The following is a 6,783-nucleotide window of genomic DNA, read 5'->3' as shown; positions in this document are numbered from 1 at the left end:
GCTGACCTTGCCTCCCCACTCAGGGATCCATTTTCCATGCACACCTGCTTTGGATTTTCCCCACAAACTCCAGGGGCAAAACACACCTTTGCCAGACCCCCGCTTGCCGAAACTTCCGCTGTTGACTCCTTATCCCTCCACGGCCTCCCCAGACCAGGAAACTCAGCCATTTACAGCATGAGTTATAGGACCTGCTCTTAATACACAGTTGTGGAGTCATTCAAGCAGTTTACAATAAAAGCTAGACTGAATATAATGTAGACTAGAGGCAGCATACACACCATTTTTTGCAGTGATCAGATAGAGTGTTACAGAGAAAGAGAACATTACGATGTGCAGTGAAGAGCAAGAACCTAATGAATTCAGGAAACAACCCACAGCCCAACACAAGAGCAAGTGACAGGGAAAGAACAAGTCGTATCAGACAGATGGAATTGAGAAGGGCTTTCTAGGCAAAAAGTTTTCACAAAATAGGATTGACATGGGGCAAGACTCCAACTTCCTGTACTGGTACAGTTTATGAAATCTCTACATCTCACATCCTTTCTTTGATCTATTTCAAGCCACTACATAAAAGCCTGAGGAATAATTGAAAGGAAAAGTCCCACATATTATTTATACAGAAATCCATGTTTTTAAAGTTTAAATATTTCAGGAAAACATTTTCCTCTGATTTGTCAACATGTAAAAGACACAAAGCATTACAGAAAATTAGTCCCCAAAGTCCCACTCATGATAAAGGAGGTGGGCACAAATAACCCTGGTGTGACGACCGGCCTCTGACTCTGGCTTAGCTGTTCAGTTGACAGAACAGATGAGGTGGTGAGTGGGTATAGAGAACCCTTCCTAGTTCCTCCAAGTGTGACAGATAGAGTAACTGGGGACCATGACGCAGGTCAGTGTAACAAATGTTATAGGAAGTCCATCTGGCAAAAAGAAAATGATAGTCCAGTGGGATAGGTCTACCAGAGGAATAAAGAGCATTAGAAATGGAAAGCACATGCGTAAATACGAAAAACTGTTGGAAAACATTATTTATATCTCTTTAAAAGATAATGGATTGTTTAAACAAAAAATAACAAAAACATAGTATAGAATTAATAATGGAGGTAAAATTAAAGTGTATAACAACAAAGGGATAAAGGCTGGGAGGGAGAGAAATAGAAGGGCAGTTGACTTTTGAATAACATGGGTGTGAACTATGTGTATCCACTTACATGTGGATTTTTTTCTAGGAATGCGATACTGTAAATGTATTTTGTCTTCCTTATCATTTTCTTAATAACATTTTCTTTCCCCTAGGTTACTTTACTATAACACTACAGTACATAATACATATAACATACAAAAGATGTGTTAACTGACTGTTCGTGTTATCAGTAAGGCTCCAGGTAACAGTAGGTTATTAGTAGTTAAGTTTTGGGAGAGTCAAAATTATACACAGATTTGTGACTGTGTGGAGGGCTGGTGCCCTATCTTCCGTGTTGTTCAGCGATCAACTGCATGCTAGTGTGAGTTTTTTATTCTATACAAAGGGGTAAAATATCACCTGAAGAGGGTCTGTGATATCTTCTATGTGCCTATTTATTTATTTTTGGTAGCACTAGGATTTATTGAACTGTGCCTTAGTACAGGCTCTGGGGTTTGCCCATGGTGCTCTCCATGTATAAAGCCCGGACGTTCTGCCAATTCTTCTTGAGCAAAGACACCAGGAAATTGACAGCTAAGTGGATGTTGTACACAAGCTCATCATCGGTCATCTTCACGTGGCCAACAGTCACTGCCAGACACAGCACCTTCTTCATCTGTAATCTGAAGGTGGACTTCGCTTCATCCACTTTGGCCACCATGTTCTCATTGCATGTCAGCAAGCAAGGGAACTTGCCAGCCTTATTCATGCCTGGGGCCCAGGATTCATGGGATCTGCTTGATCAGAGATTCTGAAACCAAAAAGGCATCATACATCTTGGCCAGCTTCTTGACTAATTTCTTATTCTTGTTGAGTTTCTTTAGTGCCTCGATGTCCACGTGGGGAATATCCGCTGCCTTGGCCTCATCACAGTGCTGCTGATCCCCCAAAACACATACGGAGAACTTGGGGTAGGGAGTGGACTTAAGCCTGGCAGTGCCCGAGAAGCATTTGTCCTTCTGAGGGTCATAGCTCTTCAGGCTGATCTGCCCCCAAAAACTTCCAGCGCTTGTGCTGGTGTTGCCGTGCAGGACTTCCCACACTGCCTTGTACAGGGTGTCGTGGGTGACTTTGCTGCTCATGGTTCCTTGAGTCTCAGTAACCAGAAAAGAGCCTACATGTCCATTTAAATAACAACAACAAAAAGGTAGTAAAGGAAAAAAAGAACAAATAATAGTTGGGGAAAATAGTAAGCAAATAGCAAGTGGCAGACATAAATTTAACTATATCAACATTCACATTAAGTGTACATAGTCCAAACATCCAAGTTAAAAGGGAAAGATAGTCAGATAGAGTGAGAAAGTCTCAACTATATGCTGCCTGCAACAAATTTAAATAAGATGACCCAGATAAATCAATGGAAAAGGAAAAAGATATGCCATGAATCAAAGGATAGCTGGATTGGTTATTTTCGTTGCAAAGTAGGTTTCAGAGAAAAAAATAACATCAGGTATAAAGGAAGTCAAATCTCAATGATAGTGGGGTCGGCTCATCAAGCAGACCTACTGAATTTAATCATTTATGATCATTGTATGCTTCAAGCAGTGACCCCGGTTGTATAGACTTGGTCAGACTTCAGGGAGCCAGTTCCTCCCATCTCTTCCCAGAGGATGCATTTCTGTGACTTTTGAGAGCTGGGTGGACAAAGGAGACTAGTGGACCCATCATTCAGTTCAGATATTCTAAAAGTATTCTCCTGTTTCTGGAAGCTCTTTTGCCTCCAAACATGTCTGCAATTCCCCAGTCTGCAGTCCCACAGTTTTGCTTTTTAAAAAGTATGAACCTCCATTATGTTTGCCATTGGGGAGGGCAGCCTCTTCTTACATGGATTTGGAGCTGCAGGTCTCCAGGAATCGACTTTCTTCTCAAATAGCTTTCAGTTAATCTTTGTCACTTGAATTCTGTGTCATAGTGTTCAATTAGGGGAGCAGAAGCACTGACTTATGGGGTAAGGGAATTATCACTGAAATCAGATTTGACACAATTATGAGAGAATCTGGAGAAGTGACGCCCTAAAAAAGGGAAGAGCAGCTTCAGAGGAGACACCCACTAATCAGTCTGAGAAGCCAAGCCCATCCAATACTGAAGTTGGGCAGCGAAGCGGTGCGGGTGGACCAGTCCCCACCACACATCCGCGCATCCTCAGAAAGGGCAAAGTTTGTGTATCCTCAGAAAGAGCAAAGCAGCCCCTGACATTGGAATGGGGCCTGGCGTTATCAGCCAGGTCTTGGTGGTCTCCTGTTGAATATGAATGATTACACACACACACACACACACACACACACACACACACACACGCACACGCACGCACAAAGAGTACTCCGTAATCATGTCTAAATGCAGGAAAAACATGACTATCATCCAAGCCACTATTACCAACACATCCCTCCCCCAGCTAAAATAAGTGACTATTTTTCCTTACAGCTTTACTTTCACTTTAATCTGCCCTCCCTGTAGGTAAGATTTAAGAAAGCACTCAGGATTGCACTGACTTTCAGACTGCATCCAATAGAGAGCAATAGAAAGCGCCACCTCATTAAACTCTTTCCCACATCACCAGCCATAGCCCAGATTCTATCAGAGGGCTTTCTAACATCCTCACCCTGGGACACCCCCAAGTCCCGCACGGTGTGCGTGAGCCCTCACTACAGTAAGTAACAAACTTGTAATTAAGTTCAAGTATAAATGATTTCTTGGATAGCTATGTGAGAAGGAAAATACACTTCTAACATGTTAACCCACCAAAATTTGGGGGTTTACTCCTATTGAAATATTCCAGTTCAATTATGAGTGTATAACAATATGAATATGTCATCCCTTTCTGAAAGAAATATTTCAATCAAGATTCATTCTTTTCTTTAGCTGACAAATGTTAGGATTGTTGGTTTTGCTTAAGAATCATCACAAAGATAAAAAGTTAACTAGCACACACTCTGTGGGAAGGGGCAGGGGTCAGATTAAGTGACAAAGCAGGAAACGCTAATCCTTTAAATCAGGAATCAGGGAACTTTTTCTATAAAGGGTAGGAGTAAATATTATCAGTTTTGTGGGCCACATAGATCTCTGTTGCATGTATATATGTATTTTAACAACGCTTTAAAATGTAAATATCATGCTTAGCTCACGACTGCAAAATGACAGACCCTGTCAGGGTACTTTTTCTAGTAGCAACAGTAATTGTTATCTGATGCTATCATTCAATATCTATATCACTTTCAATTGTGAATATTTATATGTGGAAGCTTCAATGAGAAAAAAATAATGCTTGCTTTTTTCCATTGACTTGATACAGAAACAGTAAAAATATTTGTAAATTTCATATGAGGCTTTTATCTGAATAGAAACGAAAATAATATAAATTTTGACTAAGATATGGTGATCTCACCTAGGGTTAGATTTTTATCTTTTCCAACTCATTCTAAAATCCCACACATTATAATTCCTTCACAAAGTTTAGAAGCTGGGCAAGTCTGGGTTCCCAGAGCAAGTTGGGGGCTAAGAAGCAGGAGGAACCCTAGTTTCCCTGTTCCCTTGAGTTATGATTAAGTCCTATGTACCTGATCTGTGAATATCCCTGCTAGAATGAATGCGTTGGAATAATTCTATGAGCAAAACCTACAGCACAGCCTCTGGTCTGTCCCTGCCGAAGTGTGTAACACAAAAGCTATCTTGAAAATACAATCAATTCTCATGCCAACATCCTTCAGTTCATTTGGTAATTGGGAACCTAAAGAATGCATGCGGATTTGTGACACCATAATGGATTCTGAGTCTGTATAATTAATGAATGAATCCCTGGCCTATGTGTTTGCTGAACTAAGATGTGTGTATGTTATTTTTCTATTTTAATCTATGCATTATGTGTCAGGGTTTTTCAGCTCTGAGCTCTAATAGTAACCACATTTACATTTTGCTACAACTTCCCCTAAGGAGCTCGTCTCCCTGGAGAAATACTTCCATTAAACTGAATCCAAATTTTCACATGAATAAATACAGTTGAATAGATCCACAGTGGGGAAAAAATATGATTATAGCACAGAAACCCAGTGTAATGAGATCAACAGCAGCATGGCAACTTACCTGTTATTCAGGTTTGTAATGATAACAGAATAAATCCAGAGCACACATTGCAAAACTCCACGGGAATAGGTCCTTTCTGGATTTGAACTTTTTATGTGTCTACTGAGTCCATGATGATCATCTTTTGCCTTGGAATTTTTCTATCTCTGTAGCTGATTCTCCCAGACCATAATTTTCTTTGAATGCACAGTGGTGGGATAGAGATTTCTTTGCGTCTCTGAGATTATTATCATATGTGGACTAGAACTTCCTGTGTTTAGAAATAGACAGTTTAAAACAATCCTGCCGATTTGCACCCAGAGAAATTCTCCCTAAAGACAAAATATTTTTTAAGAGATATCTTGCTCATTAAGAGCTCCGATATCATGATGATAGTCACAAATCTAGCTAGCATGAGTCATTAGGATGATTCTTTTTTTTTACATTTTATTTTATTTTATTATGTTATGTTGGTCACCATACAATGATTCTACAAATACAATTCCAACAACATTTCGGAGAGCCCCTCTATTATGACATATATGCTAAAATGTCACATTTCAAATGGCAATTGAGTAGCTATTTTTATAGGATAAGTTATTTTTGGCAAATAACTAATACTATTGCTAATATTTTCAGCCCTCATTGGTTAAAACATAATTTAAATGTATTCATTTTAATATGTGTGAGTGAAAATAAGTCTACATAGGAGACAAACATATGCAAATACTTTTAACATGTAAAGCAGCTAAATTCAAATAAGTAAATCTATCAATAGACAGCAGCTAAAATGTATCAACTTCTCTCTTGAACCAGGTATCCCTTCTGACATTCTTTAGTATGTAAATGACATACACTTTTCTCAGGTGTCCAGATCTAGGTTCCAACCACCGAGTCATCTTTTGGCTCCTCTCCAGCCAAGTTATGCAATTTTGATAATTCTCCCTTCTTCTCCATTCCATTGACACCACTCTTATTAGTTAGATCATTATTCTCTCACACATATGTTATTACAAAAACCCTCTCAGCAATATTTATTCTCCTGACTTATTCAACCTAAATCCACACGGCATGCCTCCATAACTTCCTCCATGCTCCCTTTACTCTTTAGACATTTTTGGAACGTTGACTAATTACAACGCACCATCCTTCTCAGGCACAATAGGTCGGCCGTGCGAAGTGCTTGTTACTTACATCTCCCCCTTCGGTGGAAGCCAGGGGTGTGCACCTTATCCCTAAACTTTTAAGAAATTCTTCAGGTAGAAATCTCTGTGCTCACTGGTGGCCCAGCTCTCTTTCCAGACACGGATCAGTCAAGATTGTTCCGTCTCAATAAAAGGCTGACCATGCCGATGTGGGTGACATTGCCCCCAAGGAGATGAAAATTAGTGGGAAGCAAAGAACATTTTTATATATAAAACTTTAAAATTAACGGGGTAATTCATAAATAAAGGAATAATTAACTAAGATTAACGATCGTTACTGTTTGAATATCAATGATGGATCTGTTGTCAGGCTTAAATTCTTAATCCCAT

At 39.6% G+C, this 6,783-nt stretch overlaps 1 pseudogene; it reads right to left on the bottom strand.

The window, feature by feature from the left end:
* Positions 1-1,625: 1,625 nt before the first annotated feature.
* Positions 1,626-2,271, bottom strand: LOC113929564 (annotated as a pseudogene).
* Between the last annotated feature and the right edge of the window lie 4,512 nt (positions 2,272-6,783).

This window comes from Zalophus californianus, chromosome 5 (genome assembly GCF_009762305.2).
Source record: "Zalophus californianus isolate mZalCal1 chromosome 5, mZalCal1.pri.v2, whole genome shotgun sequence".
In the NCBI taxonomy this organism is placed as follows: Eukaryota; Metazoa; Chordata; class Mammalia; order Carnivora; family Otariidae; genus Zalophus; species Zalophus californianus.
The sequence above is the reverse complement of the archived record's forward strand: the minus strand, read 5'-3'. Positions and strand labels throughout refer to the sequence as shown.